Source organism: Scomber scombrus, chromosome 10 (assembly GCF_963691925.1).
Source record: "Scomber scombrus chromosome 10, fScoSco1.1, whole genome shotgun sequence".
NCBI classification, from domain to species: Eukaryota; Metazoa; Chordata; class Actinopteri; order Scombriformes; family Scombridae; genus Scomber; species Scomber scombrus.
In genome coordinates, this window is record NC_084979.1 from 22,749,113 (window position 1) to 22,759,777 (window position 10,665).

The 10,665-nt window shown below is 36.9% G+C and overlaps 1 non-coding gene across 1 annotated transcript; it reads right to left on the bottom strand.

The window, feature by feature from the left end:
• Nucleotides 1–7,878: 7,878 nt before the first annotated feature.
• trnar-ccu (transfer RNA arginine (anticodon CCU)) lies at nucleotides 7,879–7,951 on the bottom strand. The gene has a single exon. It is a non-coding gene; the product is annotated as a tRNA-Arg (tRNA).
• Between the last annotated feature and the right edge of the window lie 2,714 nt (nucleotides 7,952–10,665).

Sequence of the window (10,665 nt, forward strand, 5' to 3'; positions counted from 1 at the left end):
CCCTTAAATGTCCACTGTTTTAAATTAAAACAGCAATCTGATAAATTCTGCCCATTTTTAATGTCCAATTAGTTTCATATGGAGAGGTTCATAAATGTTGCCCCTCTAAATGTATTCACTGGACATTTAAAGACCCTCTCCAGACATATATTAAAGCATACAAAAAATACTTTGCTTGGAACAATAATGTGTGTCTGACGTGATTTTTCCATTTTAAAAAGTATAATTAACACATTGAAATTCTTAAAATGGCACCTAATAATTCTCCCTTATTAAAAAAAATCATTATACGTATAAACTAGTTGTGATGTCACCCTTACCCTAACCCTTGCTAACAGGCTCACCCCTTAAAATCAGATTTACAGTGAGAGAGAAACTTTCCACTTTCAACAGATTAATGTTGAAACAACCTTTCAAGAGACAAAGAAGAAGAGAAAACATATTTTTCAGTGGACGGGGGTTTTAATAGGTTTGAGTTGCTAATGTTCAGTGGTTGAAGATCTCTGTTTTTTCACCGTCTTTCATATCTTTCTTAAAATAACATTGAGGTGCTCACATGAACACTGAAAGAGGTTTTCCTCACTGTAATCATTCCTCCTGTTCATACTGACTATTAAAAAAGCTCCTCCATCATCATTTCGTGCAAAAATACATTTAGATTTTATCTGACCCTTATACGAGGCTTCAGCAGTCTGAATTAGTCATATCAAGTGGATATCTTTTTGGTATTATTACCTTGGACAGTGTTTCCCTGTTGAGCATAGTAACACAAATAGGGACTTTGGCACAAAAAGGACCGTAATGTTGAAAGATATATACTTTATTTGACTAACTTGGATGGTTGAAGCTTAATATTAGCTTCAGATAAACTTTTAAATACATTTTTGCACATAATGAGCACAGTGGATTTTGGGCCCTGATCACTTACACTGTTAAACGTATTATGAAGGGACCGTTTAATATCCAGTATGAGGAATTATTATGGCAATAAAGCCTATTTCAATGTTCATTTGAGCACATGACTGTTGCTTTAAGACAGACTTGAAAATAGTGAATCCAACCTGTAAGAGATTTGAGTTTTTTTTACTATAATACTGTAGCACATTATGAAAAGATTCATTTCTCACATGTGACTTTGTATTTTGATTTTTTGTATTCACAAGTAAAAGTAAAATACACACAAAAAGCTATTTCAATCAATATTACTATTTTTTGTAACTACTCACTCTGTGATGTCATGTAACGAAGTATGTACATAATGTAACATCAGTAACGTATTTGTAATGTAGTGTAACAGTTGTTATTAGCTTTCTAGCTTTCCGATGCTAACGTTAGCTAACTGCTAGTAGTTGAAAATTAACAAGCTGAATATAGTAGCCAAGCTAACTACACATTGATCATTTCTGTTGGATTTTATGAGCACTGCTGGCAAACGGCTGACATTTGGGTTTTTGTGCAATTGTAAAATTATTGACCAAGACGTGTTGCTAGTGTAATGTAGCCTGGAGTCTGGTTCATCAACTGTCTCTGAGGTAGCTAATGCTAAGTTAATTCCTTATAAAATTATCACGTTATATTATAATTGTTGTTGCGTTCTTCATAACTGATAGTTGGATTTTGATTTTGTTAAGGGCAGCAGCAGTGGCATCATGTCTGCTGAGGCAGCAGCCGGTGTGAGGCGGTCAGATAAGAAACAGAGGTTTCTATCTATTTGAAGTAAAAAATATCAACATAGTGTGAAACGCCAGTTTTTCTAGTGTGTCAAAATCATGATTTAATTTTCAGTGTATGTGTTGTTCATCTTTTACAGAGGCTGCTTCAAGAGTTGACCCTGGAATGAGGCTTTTTGACCTGCAGCCAGGGCTGGTTTATGATGCTCTGATGATGTAGCACGCCATCATGATGCTCAACTGCCATGCCATACCTACCTCTGAGACATCTGCAGCAACATGCACCCCAAATTTACAGGCACATGCATCATTTAGAGATCAAAGGCAATTCAGTCCTGTTCAGTAGACTTCAAACATGTTTAATTAATCATTAATAATAATTTATGTTCAGAAGTCATTGTTTTGCCTATTGTTCATTAATTAGTAAACAAATATTCTTCAAAAAATGATGTGTGGATCTGCTTCATTCACTAATAACCTAATTGTGAAACACTGCAAGTTTTCTGCTTTGTGGTAAACAGTACATCAACATTACACTCTCTAAGCAGTAGGGGACTAAGCCAGCGGAGCCCTAACTAATACTTTATCTACAGTGTTACAAAACTTTACTTAAAGTATCTAAAGTAAAAGTACCTGACTTCTTTTAGTATGTTATATGCATTATATAGTATATTATTTAACAAATACAAGCAAGAGTATTTTAATGATGTAGTTTATTGCTGTGAAGCCAATTTTAGATACTTTGGGTAGATTAATAGTAATAGTTAGGAATGTTATATAAGTGAATCAAATGGGATTAAAAAAACATATCAAGTCACTTATATAATATTTTTGTACATTATATCATCAATAAACAACCGGAATTTATCTTAATATTATTTTATGTAAAATCTTAATATAAAAAGTAACTATAAATGGCAAATAAATGTAGTGGAGTAGAGGAACCAAATATCATAAAATGGAAACACTTAAGTACAAGTGTCTCAAATGTATACCTCAGTACACTACTTGAGTAACTGTACTTAGTCATATTCCACCACTGAACTTCAGTAATGATAAAACTACACTTTATTGGCACACTGGTGACTGATGTTGTCACCACCTAGTCAGTGTATAATATCTTTACTTTCCATATTTTAAATTAGGTTAAAAGAAGACAATTCCTATGATTCCTGCAACTGATGATAAATTGCTGCAATTATCTGTAAAATCCAATAGATGGCAGAATAACACCAAAAGTACTCTGTGTCACTAATCTGAATTTTCAGTCCTCTTTTAAATCCTGCATCATTTCAGGCAACATTGAAATACTGTTAATGTTGGACTGAGGTGTCTTGACCTTAGGATATTGAGAAAACTGTATGTAAAAATGTATTGAACAAGTAGTGTTAACCTCTATCAGCCTGTCAAAAAAAAATAAAATAAAACAGCACTTCATCAAGTTTGTCAACTAAATCTAATATTACAGCTAACAAACTCTCAGTCTCAGGAATATTTTGCTGAATGAGTCAGCTCTCAAAATATCCACATCAAAAACTGGCTAACAATTGTGAGAGCTGTGTTTTTGTTACAGAACAGAGCAGCTGTGTGAACAGGGATTTATAAATGTCTCCATTGTCTGAATTCTTCTGATTTATCACTCAGTGCAGACGCAGGCCACACATTTCAGGGTTTCTGCAAATTTCTGATGATGGCGAGTGGATAGCTGGTCAGTAATAGGATCATATGGTCACGCAAAAAACTGCTCAGCTTGGCTATAAATGGTACATTTTTTCACTAATGTCTTTAATATTCTGGGGACACATCCACTGGAGTATTTTAAATATCAACTAAATACCTGTCTTGGCATTTGTACCTCTAGGCTTTCACTCCTGATGATATTTAAAAACCTGACATAGTGATTTAAAAGTAGAACTGCTGATTCAGTATCAACTGGGCCAAAAGGAAGACTTTAGGAATTCACCTCTTGACCTGAAAATAATTAACTTCAGCTTCTCTATTTGTTTGTTTTTTAATATATATAAAGAATATGATTGATGACTTTCGGCTTCATGATGGATTGCCTTGTTTTCTGCAAGGCTGTTGTTTTGTTGTTTTGTCGCATGATTGATGGGATAAATGAGGAGCTTAATAGTCTGCTAGTGTATTTTGAATTAGGAGAGTAGAATCAAGGATTGTACAGTAAAACCCACAGATTCATGGTGTTATTATAGCAGAGTACAAATAAAATGGAACAGTGTAGCCCTATAACCATGTGTTCATGGTCTGGTTGACAGCAGATTCTGCCTGAACTCACTCAGCACATGTTCATTAATCTGGTGCACATCAGAGTCAGTGGCCAATTAGTCAATGGCCAGAATAGCTCGCTATTGTCTGTAACCAATCTTCTATTCCCTCGAATCGTTAATCTTTTATTAATCCAATTCTCTATTGCAACTGATGTCCTACACAGTGTGGTTTACACACTGCTGTTTACACGTGTGACTCATGAATCATGTCTGGCTCAGGATTTTAAAAATTGCTCTGCTTTACGATAGATTGCCTCCACACTGGAAGGAATTGAGCTCATATTCTAAAAGCTGTTTTTCCTCAGCACTGTTTTTTTTTTCTTCTCCCAAACATGAGTCCAGGCAGTAGATGTTGGAGCTTGCTTTTCAAAGCCATCTGCAGTCCCGCTTGAATGGTGCCAGGCTTACAAGGCTGGTGGTGATTTTAAAATAGAACCATGGCTGACCAGATTTAGCCCAACCAGAAACCATCACACTGGGAACAGGTGAAACATTTGATTTAAGTATATCTTGTGTATACAGCCCGACATAAAGAGTGTAGAAAGATAAATTAAGGGGAAAAAAACACATGAAGTGAAAGACAAAGAATAGGTGTTTTTTCATAATGGAGGATGTTTAATTAGAGTAAAAATGCATGTTTCTTTGATCTAAAGAGTAATCACTGAGAGCTGGATTATACAGAGGAGAGGCTCTTCAGCTTTTCCAATCAGCACATGGTCTCTCTGGCCTTTTATGTGTGTCTCCCCCTGTCAAGCATTTGCTTACATAATCATCTGCTTTAATCTCTATGTCTTTCTCACCATTTGTGCTTTTTTTTTTTCACGTCCCCACTTTTCCCTGTTGTAGCCCCGTTAAATTCAATGCAACCTCCCCGTGTTCCCTGTTTTCTTCTTCACTGCTTTTATCTGACATGCCCACTGGCACCCTCACTCTCTCTCCCATGTCCCTCTTTCCTTCATCGGTGAGTGGTCATTGATTACTGTACATGGATTGTATGATAAAATGCCACACGCCTACCTAACATCCTCTTGTCAGCTGCCCCTGACATCCCACTGCCTCCATGCATTGCAGACTGTCTTTGCCCGTCAGTTTAGTGTAACACTGACAATGTTAAATTGTCTCTCTGGGATCTGGATTCACATCTGGAAACTCTTTTCTGTTCATGCTGAATTACAATGTGTTACGATGGTGAACTTTAACACAGTGAGAGCACATATTTGCAGACATTTTATATGATGGAAAACACTAATTTGTACACAGATAAAAAGGGAGAATAAATCCAATTGATTCTCTTCAGCTTCAGCTTCTTTCTGTGCATATTAAAGTAAATGATCTGGATTACAGTGGGAAGACTGATAACACACTCAAAGCCAGAGAGAGATGTTTCCAATTAGTCACCTAATTAACAAATGCATGTTGTTTTAAGCATTAAAGGAGGTGAAAAGAGATGAACAATAGAAGCACTGAGGATGAACCTGCAACTTCTCCCTCCAATACAGTGTCTTTTAAACTTCATATCATGATTGAACAGATTCATTTTGTATAAGAGGATATTTGTCTTCACATGTATGATTTGCGAAATCTGAAACAAACTAGGTACTCTGTGTGTGTGTGTGTGTGTGTGTGTGTGTGTGTGTGTGTGTGTGTGTGTGTGTGTGTGTGTGTGTGTGTGTGTGTGTGTGTGTGTGTGTGTGTGTGTGTGTTTATGTTCGTGGCAGAAGAAAGGTTGGAATTCATGTTTGATAAAGCCACGGGCAAGTTGTACAGATCTGTTATATCACTAAAATGGCGACACAGAGATGCACAGTGGGACTGAATTCTCTCTGCAGGGGTGTGAACAGAACCAAAAGCTTGTGCTTGTATGGTGACTCCAACGTCACTACCTTTCCACCGCCATAGTTAGATGGCCCTGCAGGGTCACAGCGAGGGGTGACACGTGCCTGTGTCAACTGTCCAGTCAGGAAGCAGGAAGGATGTGGAGCGGATGTGGCTCCCTACTCTTATTTTAAGAAGATCTTCCGCAAATAGGTTGCTCCCGCAGAGACAAATAATTGGCGTGATATCTTAGGGGCACAAACATGAGGAGCAGTCTGCATTTTAATGCCAATCCTCCACAGGAAGAACCCAGTTATGCATGCCAGTGGGCACGCTCTCTGGACTGTGTGTTTGAGGGAAACACATGCGATTGGAACGGAGCTCAGGAGTAGGAATGGGGTTTAATGATATTTCACTAATATAGTCATTAATACCAATTGCGATGTCGCATTGTGACAAAGAATCATTTCTGAGTGAATTGTTTGTTGTGCTGTCTGGCTCTAATAAAATGGGCATAATATGTCCTGTTGCTATGGTTGTTAAAGATTAATTTCTTTACAATATTTTTACTTTCTTATTTTTTTATAAAACAGGCCACAAAATTGACTGATTACCAGTTAATAAAAGACTGGCAACTTAAACTCTGATCTTACCCTCAGGACAACATTGGTTCATCTCCACCAAATGTTGTGTTTGAGCCATGGCTCTACAGATGGCAATGTCAGGCGGTCAGTTGATCCATGACTTTGGCCCAGACTAAAATATTTCAACAACTGTTGGATGGATTTTCATTCAATTTTGTGCAGACATTCATGATCCCCAGAGGATGAATCCTTGCTGTGGGAACTCCCTGACTTTTCCTCTAGTGCCCCCATGAGGTTAATACTTTTTTGGTTTATGGCAAAATGTCTCGCCAATTATTGGATGGATTGCCATGAAATTTGACACAGATATCCATGCAGTACTGTGCGTTAGGTGCCTTTGCCTTTGTATGCTGCAACTTTATATTTAATGCTCTATTCTAGTATTTTATTTCTCTCTCTTTCTATTTTTCTGTACTTTGTTTTTATTTTATTTTTTGCATGCATGCAATTTTTTCAAATTGCATGTTTTTATGTTTTTTTATTTCCAATTCTTACTGTTAAATGTTTGTTCTATGTAAAGGACATTGAGTTGCCATTGTGTATGAAATCCGATATTTGGGTCAATGACGTATAAGGATTTGGAACAACTCAATTGTAGAATAATAAAAAACAAGCATATCTAATGCAGTAGTTCAAACATTCAGAATGTTGTGTACCTGAAGATCCATATTATACATTTGAAATTTTTTTTTTCAAGAATAATTGGCACTGGCCTTTAAAAAAGTCATGTGGTGCGACCATGATTCATCTTGAAATAAATTAATATACTTAACACGCTTCACATATTTTTTTTTACAAGTTTTCAGTAATATAAAGTGTTTGGAAACAAAGTATTTGCATTTTTTAAACATTTTTTGTAAATGATGATCTTTTATTTATATAAGATATTTCAAGATGAATCATGGTCGCACCACATGACTTTTTTTTCAGGCCAGTGCCAATTAATCTTGAAAAACCCCCACTAAAATCACTTTCAAATTGTAATATGAATTTTCAGGTACACAACATTCTGAATGTTTGAACGACTGCATTAGATATGCTTGTTTTTATTATTTAAAATTGAGTTGTTGAAAATCCTTATACGTCATTGACCCATTTACATAAAGCTGCCTTGCCTTGCCTTGCCTTGCCTTTGTAGGTAAATATATTCACATGTGTGTTTGTGCATATTGTCCATGGACACAGTTTGTGTTATACTGAGGACTAAAAGTCAGGATACATCAGTCTTCCAACTTTATGGTTGGTTTTGTGGTTTTGATTGACTTCTCTTGACAACCACTTTAGGTATTGAAATTAAATTTGACACACACATCTTAGTCTTCCAAGTCTATGTAAACTGAAATGTCTCTTTAGGGAACTGACATGTATTTAAGGCCAACCAACTGTCAGTAAAACACTAGAAGGCAGTTGTGATCTATCAATCTCTGGGTCACAGGCCCAGCATACTACTCTGCTTTCAACCACCCCAGATGGGACTTGAACCCACAATCCCTGGCTTAGGAGGCCAGTGCCTTATCCATTAGGCCACTGGGGCATCTATGGTGCAAAATGTAGAGAGACAATCTGGACAATTTAGAGAGGGACATAAACAGGAGAAAACATGGCACAGCAAAGCACTGAAAGCATGAGGAATACAAAAGCAGTGATGTAGTGTATGAACAATGCTCATGCTCAGCAGTCTTTGTCTGCAGCACAGACTGTTTTCCTGACATCCACAGTCCGTTGCTGAAACCTGTATATTCATGACAGACAAAAAAAAACCTGTAAATATTATTTAACAGCAAAAAGAAAGAAGATACATATCTATACGCATATGTTGGGATATGCCAAAAGAGACTTCGATGCACACAACAGGGTGGACAGTCGATGTACTTCTGTTACATTGGGCGTCTTTGTAGGTGAACATATTCACACGTGTAGTCATGCGTATGGTCCACGGGTACAATCCGTGTGGACTCTTGCTGCCAAGGGCAGATTATGACATTTTCGTCATGCTGACCTTGGCAGGAAGACTGACATGGAGCACATAGTTAAAGCTTTATTGCAAGAGCCAATGTTTTTTGGAGCTTGATTCATATGGGGACCAAAATTGAGGATATCTCAGTCTTCCAACTTTATGGTTGTTATTGTGGTTTTGAGTGACGTGTCTCGCCAAGTATTGGATGTATTGACGTGAAATTTGATACACACATCTATTATCCCCTGCCATCATCTGGTTAAAATTGTAAAATTTTACAATACTAATAGCTGCGAAATTAAAGACATTTCCATCAACCTTAGCTATAAATGTTGTTAAGTGCTAATTAGTAAATGCTAACCGTTCTAACATGCTAAACTTAGATGAAGAACATGGCAAACATCATGTTAGTATTGTCACTGAGCGCATGTTGGCGCACTGACATTAGCATTTAGCCCAAAGTACTCCTGTGCTGAAGTACAGCCTCACAAAGCTGCTAGCATGCCTGTAAACACATTGTCTGCTTTTAATGTCATGCTTTCTATCGCGACCTTTATTCTGTTACCTAACCCAGCACAGTATACCTTATACATTTTATCTAAAAACAACTGCATAGTCAACATGGCAATCCCAAGCAGCTGTTAGCAACACATATATGTAGAGTGAAAGAAACACACACACACACACACACACACACACACACACACACACACACACACACACACACACACACACACGCACACACACACACACACACACACACACACACACACACACACATACGCACACACACACACACACACACACACACACATACATCTGGCACTAATGCTTTCTGAGTAATCTGAGAAACAGTTTGTTAGTGCTGGAACAAGTACTGAGTTTGGGAATTGTTACATAAAACAGATTGTCAATGACAGAGCGGACTGATTTGATCAAGCTCACAACAGAGCTTGGCAGTTGATGGTGGAACAGCTTTCTCCCTCCTCCAAAACACTCACTATATATCTATCATACACTACTCACTGGCCTGAGTACACACAGCGAGGCAAGAGACAAAGCAGAAACTATCCCACTGTTTTCAATCATTCTGCCAGCAATGTGTCACGATTTTGTTCGGGTTACAAATGTTGAAAAGAACCAGTTACAAATCTTGTTTTATTACATATTTAATTTCAAAGCAGAATAAAGCTGCTCTCTTTGCTTTCATTTGAATTTTCTGCATGTGGACTAAATGAACCACACAAAGTAAAGTAGGCTACACTAACAATGATGGATGGGTTGTGAAAGCAATTCCCAGTTTCTCCATCTGGAAAATGTAATGCAAAAGAGGAAAATTACATTTTATGGCAATAGTTGGCTAAAAAGCTTTATCTTTGAAATTTAAGCAACATGCTGTGTTGCGACAGACTGTAAAAATCACAGTAATTGGTTTATTTTACATTTACCTGACTAAATTCAACTTGACTTTTAAAGGCTGTTGTTACTAATTAGAAATTATCTGCTTGTCTCATAAGCATTTCAATGAAGGCGTTATTGAAGAAGAAAATAATGTCCCACATTTAAGCTGTTAAATAGAATTAAATTCTTTTTCTTTTCAGTATTTTCAAAAGCAGCAAAACATTTCTGGCTTTTCATTGCTGTTTTTTTTACAGCAGCATATGTTAATTATAATAATTAATTATATTAATAATATTAATTCAAAAGAAATGTGTATTTTGACTGTGTAACCCACTTGGTGTGTGTGTCCATGGGTACAGTCTGTGTGGACCCTTGCTCATTTCAAGTTGTAATTGGGCCTTGGTTGTGGGTGCAATTTGTTTGCAATGATTCCTCTAAGAAATGGAAAGTATAGTGCTCTGAATCAAAGAACATATACAAGGTTATTGTTCTTATTGAGAGGAAATAAGACGGGGAAAAAACATTAGAACACTTAATTTAAACATAAAGGTATTTGGTTGTTGGTGTGACTTATTAAAGATTATGTAATGTCAGTGTGTACCTCATTGAGCACCAGTGTCGTCTTAGAATCAAGACAATTCCTGCGAAACTTGGCGACACACATGCCAACTGGCAACAGCACAAAGCTTTATTTTTTCCATTCGAGTCAATAAAAACCACAAAATTAGCTCCTGCAACTTATAATAAGACACCTGTTACCTCAGCATTGTCATGTTATCAGCTAATCACTCTCATCTACACAAAGTCATTGCATGACACGTGAAACTGACCCACGTCCAGTCAGGCTTGAACAAATGTACTTCCTCTAATAACACCTCAATCATCCGGAC